The sequence below is a fragment of the Thalassophryne amazonica genome, chromosome 18, assembly GCF_902500255.1.
Source record: "Thalassophryne amazonica chromosome 18, fThaAma1.1, whole genome shotgun sequence".
NCBI lineage: Eukaryota > Metazoa > Chordata > Actinopteri > Batrachoidiformes > Batrachoididae > Thalassophryne > Thalassophryne amazonica.
In genome coordinates this window covers 18031109-18047379 of record NC_047120.1, presented here as the reverse complement: position 1 = coordinate 18047379, position 16271 = coordinate 18031109, and positions in this window count along the sequence as shown.

Here is a 16271-nt window from a genome sequence, read left to right as displayed (position 1 = left end):
CCGGTTCATGATGTCTGCTGCTATACCTGTAAGGTCAGAGGTCGATGGTGGAAGTGGAAGGAGGAGTGTCTTAAAGGTGAACAACATTTTTTCCTGAATCAGCGGCGTTTCTGATTCTTTCATGAAGACAATTTGGCAGCAGAAATGCTGGAAGATCAACATGACAGAAGAGACGGACATGAACTGAGGACAACAGGGTGTCCAGGTTTACAATGCTGCCATTCAGCCGCTCTGATCCAGGTTTCTGACGGCTTCAGTCAGCTGGATGTAGTGAGCATCTGTGGCAGAAATGTCACACTCAGGACCCAAAACCATGTCCTTTTGTGCACTCCGGCTGTGTGCAGAGAAGGATGATGGACATTTGACAGACACTGGGTGGAAGACATTTATTCTCCTGTGTTTGGCAGATGGTTTGATCAGGACAAATTCAAACACTGATTTTAAACTCTGGCAGATTATAAGACAGTTTTGGGTCACTGGGTGCAGTGTCCTCAGCCTGAGACAGCTTTGGGTCCAAGGTTCTACAGGGAGCTTGTAGCATTTAATATTTGCTTGAAAATCTCTAAACATGTTTTTCAGATTGTCTCTTCTCATATTCGGTGTGAGCTGATTAGAGACGTCCTGTGTTTGAACAGAACCAAGACAGTCCTCAGTCTGTGTCCAAGACTGAGGACTAAATATGAGACCTGTTAGTTCAGAGAAAAAGACACAAAACAATATATTCAAACATTTTATTTGACAAAAATTAACAAATGAGCATTTAAACATATTTACAGAAATACAGTGTTAAAAATGTATGAATCCACAGGACAGACAAACACACACTCAGGACAGATTTTACTGTGGGGAAAAAAGGAAAGTAGGGAAAAAGAGAGAGAGAGCAAAAGAGAGAAATAAAGAAAAAGAAAAAAGAAGACAGCCAAAGAAAAATAAGAAAGAACAAAGGAAAAGAAACAAAGACAAAAAAGATATGAAAAAAAAGAAATGCTAATGGTATGCTAATTAGTCATTGGAAGGCTTTTTAAAGTTGGTGCTATAATAATCTTGTCTGTTTATTCAGAGATTAATAACACTGGGGGGCAGCACGGTGGCTTAGTGGTTGCCTCACAGCGAGAAGGTCATGGATTCAATTCCCGTGGCCTTTCTGTGTGGAGTTTGCATGTTCTCCCCGTGTTTGCGTGGCTTTCCTCCGGGTGCTCCGGTTTCCTCCCACATCCAAAGACATGCGGGTTAGGTGGATTGGGATCTTTAAATTGTCCATAGGTGTGTGGGTGTGTGTGTGGGTGTGTCTGTGTTTGTTTGTCTGTTTGTGGCCTTGGGACAGACTGGCGTTCTGTCCTGGGTGTACCCCGCCTCGTGCTCTATGGCTGCTGGGATAGGCTCCAGCCCCCCGCGACCCTTAAATGGACTAAGCGGTAGAAGATGGATGGATGGATAATAACACCAGGAGACTATTGGCGAACACGCTAGCCTTCTTTTATTAGCCTTTTGCCATGAACAACCGACAGTCGTCAAACAGTGTTGCAAAACCCCTTCGCTGTCATAACACATTCCTTGACATCTCTCTAGAAACATTACCCTTCAGAGCAGAACTGAAAACAACTTCCTTTTTTTTTTTTTTTTTTTTGTCACAAAACAAAACCCAAGCAGTGATTGAAGCTCTGGTCAGACCGAACAATAAAGCCATTAATAATGAGCCACTTATGGATTTGTCAGAAATTTCAGTGATTATTCAAATAGTGAGCCACACATATGATGTTCTTCTGAAGGAAATGCAGGAAACAGATGTTAAAAAGACAAGGGCTTTCTCACAGTGGAACCTGCTCTGTTGTAGGTAGCCTGTACTGCACGTTCATGTCCGTTGCCCTGTGGATTGTACAGTAGTGTTCAGAATAATAGTAGTGCTATGTGACTAAAAAGATTAATCCAGGTTTTGAGTATATTTCTTATTGTTACATGGGAAACAAGGTACCAGTAGATTCAGTAGATTCTCACAAATCCAACAAGACCAAGCATTCATGATATGCACACTCTTAAGGCTATGAAATTGGGCTATTAGTAAAAAAAGTAGAAAAGGGGGTGTTCACAATAATAGTAGTGTGGCATTCAGTCAGTGAGTTTGTCGATTTTGTGGAACAAACAGGTGTGAATCAGGTGTCCCCTATTTAAGGATGAAGCCAGCACCTGTTGAACATGCTTTTCTCTTTGAAAGCCTGAGGAAAATGGGATGTTCAAGACATTGTTCAGAAGAACAGCGTAGTTTGATTAAAAAGTTGATTGGAGAGGGGAAAACTTATACGCAGGTGCAAAAAATTATAGGCTGTTCATCTACAATGATCTCCAATGCTTTAAAATGGACAAAAAAACCAGAGATGTGGAAGAAAATGGAAAACAACCATCAAAATGGATAGAAGAATAACCAGAATGGCAAAGGCTCACCCATTGATCAGCTCCAGGATGATCAAAGACAGTCTGGAGTTACCTGTAAGTGCTGTGACAGTTAGAAGACGCCTGTGTGAAGCTAATTTATTTGCAAGAATCCCCCGCAAAGTCCCCCTGTTAAATAAAAGATGTGCAGAAGAGGTTACAATTTGCCAAAGAACACATCAACTGGCCTAAAGAGAAATGGAGGAATGTTTTGTGGACTGACGAGAGTAAAATTGTTCTTTTTGGGTCCAAGGGCCGCAGACAGTTTGTGAGACAACCCCCAAACTCTGAATTCAAGCCACAGTTCACAGTGAAGACAGCGAAGCATAGTGGTGCAAGCATCATGATATGGGCATGTTTCTCCTACTATGGTGTTGGGTCTATATATTGCATACCAGGTATCATGGATCAGTTTGGATATGTCAAAATACTTGAAGAGGTCATGTTGCCTTATGCTGAAGAGGACATGCCCTTGAAATGGATGTTTCAACAAGACAATGACCCCAAGCACACTAGTAAACGAGCAAAATCTTGGTTCCAAACCAACAAAATTAATGCCTTGCAGATGTGAAGAAATCATGAAAAACTGTGGTTATACAACTAAATACTAGTTTAGTGATTCACAGGATTTCTAAAAATGCAGTTTGAACATGATAGTTTTGAGTTTGTAGCGTCAACAGCAGATGCTACTATTATTGTGAACACCCCCTTTTCTACTTTTTTTTACTAATAGCCCAATTTCATAGCCTTAATTGTGTGCACATCATCAATGCTTGGTCTTTATGGATTTTTGAGAATCTACTGAATCTACTAGTACCTTGTTTCCCATGTAACAATAAGAAATATACTCAAAACCTGGATTAATCTTTTTAGTCACATAGCACTACTATTATTCTGAACACTACTGTAGGGACTTGACGTCACATACTTAAAGTCCATCTCACAGGCAAAGTCTCTGAACATGTCACTTCTAAACTGTGGTCCATTGTCACTGATCACCTCTTTTGGTGTTCTGAACCTGGCAAATGTAGCTTTCAGTTTTAGTGTCACCTGTGCATTGATGTCGTTGGCTTGTGAAGTACCTGCAGGTATCTGGAGTAATAGTCTGATATGACCAGAAGGTTCTCTTTTCCATGTTCACATAGATCTACTCCAATTTTCTTCCACAGCCAATCTGGTAGGGGTGTTGACAGAAGAGGCTCCCTGTTCTGTGCTCTCCTATGCTCCCTACAGTACATACAGTTCTCTACTTTTTGAGTGATTTGAGATACTAAGCCAGGCCACCACACCAAAGTGTTTGCTCTCATTCTGCATTTGTTAAGTCCTTGATGACCATCATGAATACAATTTAACATTTCCAGTCTCATGGACGTTGGTATCACCATCCTGCTGCCTCTGAATACCAATCCATCATGTACAAACAGTTCATTTCTGACAGGAAAATAGTCTCTTACACTGCTGTGCGTATGTGATGAGTGCTCAGGCCACCCTTTTTTAATGTACCTGATCACCTCTTGGAGTTGTTCATCAGCAGCAGTCACTGCTCGAATGCTGTCCATTTTCATCTGTGATGCCAGTCTGCTACTTACCACAGCAGCAGCGTAGCACTCAACATCTGTGTGGCTGTCTCCCCTGTGCTCTGCATCCTGCTGCGGGCTCCTGAACAGCATGTCAGCCACAACCAGTGTTTTCCCCGGTGCATACTCCACCACCAGGTTGATCCTCATCATGCATAAGTCTCTGGCAGCGGACTGGCATGTTATCAAGATCTCTTGAGTTCATTGGTGGAATGAGTGGCTTGTGATCTGTGATTAGTCTGAATGCAGGCAGGCCATATAGATATTTCTCAAATCTTTCACATGCCCACACTGATGCACGGCACTCCTCAATTTGTGCATACCTCTTCTCAGCATCACTCAGTCACCTTGAACAGAATGCCACTGGTCTCCAAACATCACCATGAAGCTGAAGCAGGATGCCACCTATACCATGGTCGCTAGCATCAGCTGAGACCTTTGTGCACCTGTTGGTATCATAATACACCAAGGTAGGAGGTGTGGTGAGCAACTCTCTAATTTTGCTGAAGGCTGCCTGCTGCACTGGGCCCCATGTCCAAACTGATGCTGATTTTAGCAGTTCATATAGAGGTTGACCTACTGTAGCTAGGTCAGGAATGTATTTTCCCAGGTAATTGATCATGCCAAGGACTCTTCTCAGCTCTTGGATGTTTTCAGGTGGGGTGCGTGCGTCGGGATTTCGATTTTGGTCTTGGTTATGTGTGCTCTGTTGTAGTTGATTTGTCTTATTGTTTTCTTCTGTTGTTGTTTCTCTTGCTGTTTTTTTTTTTTTTTCCTTTTGGGGTTTTCTGTCCCTATCTTTCTTTCCTGTCTCTTGGTGCTTGGTGGTGGGCGTTTCACTCTGTCTGGCCACACCCTTGTTCTGGTGCTTTCCACGCACACCTGTTTCTAATCTGCAGCTCATCACCTGGGTGTACTTAAGGTTCACTTGGTGCTTTAGGCCCTCGCCAGATCGATGCATCTTGTGCCTTTTTTCCAGCTCTGTGTCATAACTGAGCCAAGGTAATAATGTTCATTTTGCATGACATCTTCAGTCACTTTACTCACTAGTGCAGTCCTGCACACTCTTTCCCAGTGCCCTGTTTTCCCACATTTGTTGCATGTGGACTGCTTCACTGGACACTTATCCTGCGAGCTGTGAGGTGTTTTGTCACACCGGCCACATTCTCTGCGGTCACTGTCTTTAATTATGTTTATCTTTGTCCTTCCGTGATCATCATCCTTTGAACTGTGCACCTCGGCTGCTTTTATAAGTCACTTTTTGAACCACACAGGATTGCTTTCCCTGCTGATTAACAGTCATATCCAGAGTGAGATTCAGAATCCACTGCCGCCTCTGATCATTCTTTATCTGAGATGCCGACCACCACCCGGTCTCTGGTGTGCTCTTCTTGTTTTGCACCAAAGTCACAATGTTCAGACAGTTCAGAAAGAGTGCAAATAAATGTCTCTGCGTGTTTGCCCACATGCTGCACTCTCTGATTAAAGCAGGAGCGTTTATGTGTGACATTGCATCTCAGGATAAAACAGGCATCAAACTTTGCCATTACAACCTCATACTGGTCTTCATGTTCCTCCTCTCCATAGGTGAAAGAGCCCAGGATACTCTCCGCCTCTTTACCAAGCGCATACACCAGCGTGCTCACTGGGCCGCTTTCCTTGTCCAGTTTAGTAGCTGTCTGATACCGGGAGTGTTTCTTCCATTCAGGCCACTCTGCCAGCTTTTCAAAGCAAAAACTCTCCGGTGGGTGAAACTTTGCCATCTCAGAGTACTTCTGACACCATGTAATAAACTTTAATGTTTATTCTGAAATTAATAACACCGGGAGGCTCTTTACTGGTGAACACACTAGCTTTCTTTTATTAGCGTCTTGTCATAAACAACTACCGACAGCTGTAAAACACTGTCACAAAACCCCTTTGCTGTCATAACATATTCCTTGACAGTTTTCCTAAAGGTTTACTTTGTTGTGAACATTAAAAGTTATTAGCTGCGTATTTATCAGGCTTTGCAGCCAGAGCTGGCTGGACACAAATTCAACACTCACACAACAAGCTCTTAGGGTTAAAACAGTTTACTTTGTTCGACAGCTGGGTCCGGTACACAAAAAGGTAGTCCAAAAACAGAAAACATTCCAAACAGGTGAAAAGGCGTGGTCGAAAAACAGGCAGATGGTCAAAAAACACAAGGAAGCAGGCACGATGAGGAACCACAAGGCACAGAGCTGGAAGCAAAAGCACAAGGTGCATCGATCTGGCAGAGGGAAGTTGCACCAGGTGAGGCTTGTATACACCCAGATGAATAGTTAAGGTGCTGCCACACCTTGACAATTTAGCTAGCATATGCCGACTGTATTAAAAAATGCTGGCATAAGTCCAACAAGTTAAGGGTACGTTTTTTTATAAGTTAAGAGCAAGTTCCAGCACGTTGAAGCTCGTTGAAATCCGTCCAATAATACTGGTCACTGATTGGCTGAAAGCTGCGGACCGTATGCAGAAAGACTGTTTCATTCACACATCTGGCCTGTTCATTTCAGTCCAATTCACCTTCACAGATGGACATGAATCCACGTAAAGCTCCCGATTTTTTAATATGACCTCGGAAAATCCTTTAATTTGTGGCTGGAAATGTAACATTTTAAAGCAAGTCCCTCTGTGGTTTTTCCTGCTGTCGATGCGTTTCTCATGCCGGTGATGTGCTCTGAACACACAGAAGTGCAGCGATGATTTAACTTTTGAAGCGCCGTCACTGTGGTCTGGTGTGATCATCAGCCGACCTGATCAATTGATCAGGGTGATCACGCCTGATTAATGCGCTGTTTAAAAATGTAAAGTGCAGTGGCTGTCAGTGATCACCACGCCAACAGATCGCACAGCACTTCCTTCAGATCACGCCTGATCAAGGTCAACTGGCGCTTCATCCCAGTGTTTCATTATTCAGGTCTGTGATGACCTGATCAGGAAGCAGCCGGAGCTTTCACCATTTAAAGACACAGCCCTCCATTCATTAATTTATTTAACGCTGGCCAGTGTGTGCCAGCATTTTTAATACAGCAGGCATATGCAGGCTAAATCTTCAAGATGTGACAGGGCCTTTACAAATGTCAAGCAGGTGTGTGAGAAACACCCAGAACGAGGGTGTGGCCAGACAGAGAGTCACCAAACACCAGGAGATAGACAAGAGATATAGAAACAGAAAACCCCAAGCAGCAAAATGGACCAGCAAGAACACTCAACATAAAGAAAAACAATGCAAACTTGATTAGAAGAATAACAAACATAAACTAAACATCCAAATCCTGACCGTATTTCTTCCAGTAATCATACATTAAGTGGCGCTAATAGGTGAAGCTTCCAGCTGCTAACGCCGTTAGCATTCAGAGGAGAGTTTAACTCTGTCTGTGATTCAAAACCACAAGATTGAATTTGAACAACAGACAAAAATTTGTCTGAGGTGAGTAACTGAAAATATGTGATGATACTTTATCAGCTAACGTTAGCTTTTATGTTATGGTTTTAATAGACAGATAAACATCAAAGATTTCTAAAGAATTTTTTTTTATTAAAACTATTTTAATTACAAGTTTTCTAATGTAAGAAAAGTTTTTTAACTTCAAAATGTACAGTAATCCGAATTAATCTTGAAGTAAAAATGCATTCATAAGGATTTTAAGGAGGACAGAATTTTAAAACAGATTATCAATAGCTCCAAAGCTCCTGCCAAAACTAGGAAAACTCAGAAGTGAGTGAAGGTTGAACAAGAAGATGCAATAATGTGCCATACGTACTCCGACTGATCCATTTGAATTGAGACTGAGAATTATTATTATTACTATTTTAAGTTCTTTGAATTGTCATTTCATTTACTGTGTACTTTTCTGAAAAAAAAATTTGTTTTTTTGGAGATTTCTTTTGTGGATAACCTAAATTCTGGTGAAAATGCACCAGAATGGCTGTGAGATTTCAAATTTTTCTGGGGCAGAACTCCCATTTTTGGCTTTAGGACTTTGGCCCTTGCCAAAAATGTTCAGGTTTTTCTTCCCATGGCCCACTTTCATCACTGATCACATTATGGGGTAACATATGTCACATGTCACAGAATCCAATGGACGTCGACCTTGTTTGACCTTTACCTTGGACACCAAGTATTCAACACAGTCAAAACTATTACATTTATTAATACTATTAGCTCAACCAATAATCTGCACCACTTTTTTTTTTACCAGCTTTGAAGGAACTTTAACTTTTGACCACTGTATATACTGAAATTGACCTTTGTCACCATTCTATCAGGTTTGTCAAACAGAGAAGGCTAGAGACAAATGTTAGACTCGACACAGTACCTCTGGTTCAAAGAGGTGTTTACTGAATAAATCAGTGGGGTCCAATACACAGAGAGGCAGTCCAAAAGAAGCAAACAGATCAGAATCATTAGGCAAATGGTGTGGCCAGTATAAACAGGCAGGTGGTCAAAACACAACATGGCAGCAGGACTTGAAGAACACAATGAAACAGAGCTAGAAGTGAAAGCACATGGCTCAACGATCAGGCGAGTAACCAGTGAAACTTAAATACACCCAGTAATGAACTGCAGATTGGAAACACATGTGGAAAGATCCAGAACAGGGTGTGGCCCAAACAGAGTGCAACGCCCCCACCAAGCTCCAAGAGAGACAGACAAGAGAAACAGGAACAGACAAAGCTCAAGCAGGAAACACCCAGCCGGAGAAGTCACATCAACACAATCCAAACTAAGCAAACAATAAAAACAAAGCCCAAACAGCACCAAAATGAAACAAAGACCTAAACTAAATACGGCAGTTACCTGGACAAAATACATGACACATCCTTGCTGTTTTTACCCTATAACTCCACTTTTATAAAACTTTGGTGTTTACATTTGTTTTATAAAGTTTTAAAAACAATAAAATTAACACTTTTCTTTTTAGCAGTTCTGTAATGTTAGAAATGCAACCGAAACAACCACAAATCACAAAACGTTAAGACTATATGTCACGCTATTCCCAATTTCTGCACTCACAGAGAAGCCAAAAATTCTTTCAGTGTTATTTCTTGGTGGTGTCCCTCACTTGTCTCCTTCCAGCATGGACATTTAGTTTTGTTTCCATAAAGTACCACACTGTTTGTATTTCTGAATGATTGATGTAAATGAAGAAATATGTATTGGCATTGATTGATTGACTGATTGGTTTATTTAGAAATTCTACATAAGAAATATAATAAAATACGTTTTATGTTTTAAAACATATTTTATTTGGTAACAAAACTAAATGTCCATGCTGGAAGGAGACAAGTGAGGGACACCACCAAGAAATAACACTGAAAGAATTTTTGGCTTCTCTGTGAGTGCAGAAATTGGGAATAGCGTGACATATAGTCTTAACGTTTTGTGATTTGTGGTTGTTTCGGTTGCATTTCTAACATTACAGAACTGCTAAAAAGAAAAGTATATATATATATATATATATATATATATATATATATATATATAAAATCAATTTTCAAGAATTACACAAAAAAGTCTAAAGACTTAATTCCATTCTGGTCCTGTTGTGGACCACAATACCACATTGTGGGCATATTTAAAGGGAGCAGGGTTATTCATGAGAATATAGTACAGTGTAATTTCCTCCACCTGTTCTTTCTCCCCGTTTCCTCATTAATATCACATACGTCAGACTCCATTCATTCAGACTGCTAAACTCACTCCCAAAAGCAAGAGCATAACCCCCCAACACACACACACACACACACACACACACACAAAACTACTTTTATGCACATTCCTTGTACAAAAAACAAAAACTTTACAAACTTATTCACCTCCAAGCTGCTACTCTGCACTTTTGCCACAATGCACCTATATTGTTGTACTCAGTACTATTGCACTCCAGTAACATACCTCAACCGACTACATTCTGAAACACTATGACAGCCCTGGAAATGTATGCTCACTGATTGTTGTTCTGTTACTGATATTATTTGCATTTTATGTCCGAGTGATGTCTCATGTCCAGTCTATATTTAGTTGTATGTCTGATTTAGCCTCTGTTACTGCACATTTGGAGTTTGGGGAAACGCAGTTTCATTCTTCTGTGTAATGTACCGTTGCATGGCTTGATTGACAATAAAGTTCACTTTGACTTTGACTTCATGCTGCTCCACTTTGTAACAGTGGAGGGCGGTAATACCCTGGGTTGCAAACTGCCAAAAAACTCGATCGAAGAAGAAGAGGAGGCTAAAGCTAGTTAGCTGGAGATATGCGAAACTCTTCTGCGAACAGATTAAACTTCTCTCTGTGATCCTCGAATATGTTTTTTGAAGAGCTCAAGAAGCGCAAACGTCGACAGTAAACCGGAAGAAGAAGAAAAGGCGAAGTTAGCGCGAAAAGGAGGAACAGCTGAGAAGGTTTTTGAAACAGCGGCTAACTGCTGCTAATGCCGAGATATTTGAGTTGGTAGAAATCATAGAGCAACAATAAGAAACTAGTCAACGTGCTGGATGCTGTTTTCAAGCCTGAAGTTCGCTGATCCAGAGCAGGTTTGTCCACTAAAGTTTATTTCAGACCAACTCCACCACATCCAAATGATAGCTGTTGGTTTGTGTTGGAGTTCTTATTGTAGACTGAACACCAAATATCAGCAAAACTAAATATGGCAAACTGTGCTTTATGATGATATATGAAGAACAGTTCAGCTTGGTGATAGACTGATGAAGCTGATCAAGCGAGACTATTGATTACAGTTTTTTTTTCTCATTTTATACGCATAAATGGAATTATGCACACAATTCATAAAATCTGTAGCTTGTGTAATAACATGACTCCAAACTGCTGAACTCTGAGCACAACACCATGGTTTCACTCAAACCATTTTGAATCAGAAGACATTATTATTCCATACACACACACATCTCATACTAAATGAAATTGTCCCATTTGTCCCTTTACTTTGCTACAAAATAGGGAGTGCGTTTTTGTCTTCTTTGCTCTTCCTGATTACTGACCGCATTAAGTTCATAACACTTCACCATCTTAGTTTTGTTTAAACAAACGTCTTACGGACATGAATATCATCTCTCTCTCTCTCTCTCTCTCTCTCTCTCTCATCATCTGGTTGCAGCAGGTATGTAAGGAAAATGTGCACGTCATGTGATATCTGGGATCACGGTTGGTGTCTCCTGCTTTAGGGTGTCTGTCCCTGCACAGGGACATTTCGGTGTTGTCTCACACTTGTAATTGGTCAGCCTGGGCAGCAGAGCAACAGCAGATGATTAAATCTGTTTTTAGTCTTTCCTCCACTTGGTCATTGACTCTCTCTTTCTTTTGTGTGTTTTAAAGTCTTTCTACAAACGAGTCTGAAGTCCAGCAGCTGAGGGACATGTTGAAACTACAGCTAACACCTGCTGATGAAGGAATGATTGCAGACCAGAAAGAAGAAATGTGTTATTTAAAAGAAGAGAACAAAAGAGGTAAAGGGGCTGGATGCTGTTTTTAATCCTCCAAATCTCTTCTAGAGAACAGGTTTGTTCACTCTGCTTTGTTTGTGTTACTGATACTTTAAAACATGTCATAACAGTCAAATATTTTCCTCCATTTCCTGAGTAACTTGGTAGCATTAATAGCTGGCTTTGCTACCAGGTGTGACATGTTGACCCAAATAGTGTAAATGTGGAATTGTGCAGAAACGTGGGTTTGCAAAAGAGAGAGAGGGAGAAAGAGAGGCTGTGATGGAAGTCTGGTCCTAGAAACAGTCTTTGTTAACAGAACTGTCTGGTTTTGTGATAACAGTCAGATTAGCCCGTTACCATGAATGAGACTAGCAACTGTCAGGTCAGGCTGGAAAGCATCACTGGTTTAGAACTCATGCATGTAGCTATAGTGGCGCATGCCCCATCAAGGCGGGCCGTAGCACAGTACAGTATCTGTAATCTAGAAATGCCACATTTTATTTTCCACACTTGATGGGGATAACTCAAAAAGAATAAAGTTTGAGGGAGTCTGCAACTGAACTACATAGTGTGGATGAGTGTAACTCTCTATTTGGTGCATATAACTGACAAACTATGAGAGATGCACCGATATCCACGGACACTACGGATAATCCACCGGTCGTGCAGACAGTGATTTCAAACAACAAAACAAAAAAAGTTCTGTTTTATTGTCGCGGGTAAATAAACCAGTCAATTAAATAATTACATTTGCTGAAATGTGAATATATTTAAAACTTAATTTTTCCTGATGCACTAATTTTCAGTCTCTTGTTGGGCTGCACAGTTGTGAGGTCCAATCCAGCGCATTAGCTCATAATCTGGATAACAAAAAGGTCAATAAAGCTCAAAAGTCTGAGGAAGCAGCATCAGCAGTTTGTGGCCTACAGGTCCTGGAAGGAATCTTCAGAACCTGGAACAGTGTCTGTGAACTGTTTGAGGGAGTGAGACGAAGACTAGAACACATGAGCAACAATGACATGATGAGCACAGTAACAGTGTCTCACAGAAGGACTGAGTTCCTGAGACCCAGAGTTCAGTGCCCGCAGAAATATGTTGCATTCTTACAAATTAAAGCAGGACACAAGGGGGCAGCAAAGAGCTGAGACTTTGGTTCTGAAAAGCTTCTGGAGCCCACCCAAATTTGAGCAAGACATGAGACTAAAAGATGAAGTACTTCCACGTATTTTCTATTAAAATGTGACACATAAAGAAGAATATTGTGTATTTTAAAACCTATGACTTTGTTTTATGTTTTCTGAATACATTTTTCAATCAAATCAAATGTTTTGGGTAATTTTTTAACTTTACAAGTTTGAAAATGAGATTTTTATTTAATTTTGTGATTTTTCACGGACTATCTGCAGTACCTTTATGGCCCACATTTTGGTTATCACTGCTGTAAATGTTTTAACGGAGTTTCTGCAGATCTAGTGCAGCAGATAACTGAAACAATCCTTCAAATAATGATGCAAGCACCAAATTCAGCACAAAAACGTATTAGATATAAATTATTCTTTATAAATAACAGACTGACCACTTGAGTTTTCAGTAGGTGGCCAGGTAGGGGTCATAATTTTAAAAATGCTGCAGTCATATTGAAAACTATGCCATATTATTTGTCTGAACATAAAGATCCTAAAAATGTATAGTTTGGACTATCCATGATTAAATGCTATGGAGTTATGTGGTAAAAACAGCATGAATGGTGACAAAGGTCAATTTCAGTTTGTACAGGGGTCAAAAGTTAAATTTTTATTTATTTGATCCAGACCTCTGAACAGCCAGAGCATTCAGCAGTGACCTTCTGTGGCTCAACCTCCATGTGGAAAGTGTCTGTGAGTGTCTTCTGGACAACTGTCATTTCAGCAGTCTTCCCCATGATTGTGTGTACTGAACCAGATTTGAAAGATTCATGATATTCATACTGCATAAACAGTGACTTGAAATAAAATATTCCAGTATTTTGATATACGAGGTCTGCTAGAAAAGTATCTGACCTTTTTATTTTTTTTCAAAAACCTGATGGATTTGAATCACTTGTGCTCTGTGTCATGACGTTGATGTGTGTGACAGTTTTAAAGTTCTCCTTTGCTGGATTATGGTTTATTCTGGATTAATTTGTCCCTCAACAAGCTTTTATTTCTACAATCATCACGTCCAATTCAAAGGTAAGCTCAGCAATTTCCTCTTTTTCTGACTCTGTGTTGTAAATTTGTGGGCTTTTCTGATCCATTTGTAATAAGCGTGCGCACTGCAAAAACTATTACAATATGACAGGAAAGAGTGAAAGCAGAAAAGTGTCAAATCACAGCATTTTGTGTCTGATTTAAGAGGTGCGTGTCAAGCTGTGGGTCCGTGTCTGACCACGGGTTGACAGAAATAAACTGTTGGGCTTTTAATCAGGGAAATGACTCCAGTCCCACTTTCCTCGAATCAGCAAGTGTCAGTGCTCAGTTTTGTACTGTGCACATCCAGACTGATCTGTCCAGTGCAAGGGGTTTTCAATGGAAATACGAGGTCTGTCAATAAAGTATCGTACCTTTTGATTTTTTTCAAAAACTATATGGATTTCATTCATATGTTTTTACGTCAGACAAGCTTGAACCCTCGTGCGCATGCGTGAGTTTTTCCACGCCTGTCGGTGACGTCATTCACCTGTGAGCACGCCTTGTGGAAGGAGTGGTCCCGCCCCCTCGTCGAATTTTCATTCTCAGCAAACAGCTGAGCTACTGCTGCTTTGTTCCATGAAATCTTTTTCAGGAGCTCTGCCAGACAACCAGCTGGAAACCATTTCGAAGATTCGGTTGTTTTTCGGTGAAAATTTTACAGGCTTCACAGAGATTAAGGACTGTCACTACAGCTTTAAGGATGGCCCACAATGGCGCATGGCGCGCCACGCTCCGAGCTGCGACGACAAGGCAGAAAACGCCAGATCATTTCTAAGCTGATGGCTCTGTGGATACGAGACCGTCGTGTGCACTTTCTCTGGTTATCACAAGAGCTGGACATCAGCCATTTTCCGGCAGATTTCACTTTTAACAAGAGATTTTGTCATGGAAAGCCGCGCGGAGGCTTCGTGCGTAACGACCGATTCGCTGTTTGAGCGAGACAAAGGAACACCTCCGTTTCGGCGTGTCATGGGACAAGTTAGGACATGCCCAGCTCTCCACAATTTCTCTGATACTTACTGGACTGGTAAGCATTGAAAGCCGAGATAGACAAAATCTCTTGTTACAAGTGAAATCTGCCGGAAAATGGCTGATGTCCAGCTCTTGTGATAACCAGAGAAAGAGCACACGACGGTCTCGTATCCACAGAGCCATCAGCTTAGAAATGATCTGCCGTTTTCTGCCTCGTCGTCGCAGCTCAGAGCGCGACGCGTCGCGCATCCTTAAAGCCGTCCTTAAAGCTGTAGTAACAGTCCTTATTCTCTGTGAAGCCCGTAAAATTTTCACCGAAAGCCAGATAAATTTTTCAAATGGTTTCCAGGTGCCAGTCTCTAACAGCTTCTGAAAAAATTCTGATGGAAAAAAAAGTCCAAATCATTCCGCCATTTCCAGACAATGAAAATCCGATGAGGGGGCGGGACCACTCCTTCCACAAGGCGTGCTCACAGGCGAATGACGTCACTGACAGGCGTGGAAAAACTCACGCATGCGCACGAGGGTTCAAGCTTGTCTGACGTAAAAACATATGAATGAAATCCATATAGTTTTTGAAAAAAATAAAAAGGTACGATACTTTGACAGACCTCGTACATTCTGATTGGACAGGACATTTTATTTAATGTAAGTGAAAATCTGTTAAACAAAATCAGTTATGGGTGATTCCTAGACTACGGGCACTTATGTCCTTTGATCATATTGTATGAAAAACAGAAAAAGTTTATAGTTATCTTTACAATGAAAGTGTGTTAAGAAATTTGTTCAAGTAGTCTATGATGACTTTTTCACCTTTTTTCAGCATCATTATACACAAATATTGCCGTTTTGTGCTTGTCCCACACCCAGACTTTTGATCTTCAATGATAAAAATGAATGGTAAAGAAATGTTTTTTCTAATGTTTTAAAATATCTCTGAATAAAATATCAGTAAAATAATCAAAACATAATTGGGGTATTCAATGTCATACAACTGTTGTGATTTTTTTTTAAAACAAAATGTAGTTGTCCCACACTATTGCCATAATTTCCACCACAACACTGTAATGTCCCTTTAAACAGTTTGTATGAACGATTGTTTGGGTAGTTCCTATGGAGATAAACAGTGACATCAGAGCACATGTATATATATAGCGCCAAATCCCAACAAACAGTTGCCCTAAGGCGCTTTATATTGTAAGGCAACGGTGTGGTGGAAATTACATTTACAAGGCCAATAGTGCCCGTAGTTAAAGAATCACCCTTATACGAGTTGTTGTAACCGATGAGCGGGAGAACGAGTCTGAGCAACCAGAGGAGCGAGAGGAGACTCACGTGCAGCCAGACATCTCTGCACCTCCTCCAGTCCGGCGGAGGAAGAAGCGCGTGCACAATTAAACCCTGCTGCACCCCATTTAGTTTGATTTCTGACACCAAGTCGGCTAAAAGACTAATTTCAGTGCTCTCCAGCGTGCTCCTGCAGGTGTTCCACCTGCTACATGTGTCTGATTTGAGCAAGACAGCAAGAACATCCTCCGAGGCCGGTGATTCCATAATTTTTGCCAGGGGTTGTATTATTCAATGCATATCCTTTTTTGCCACTGAAGCACTTGTA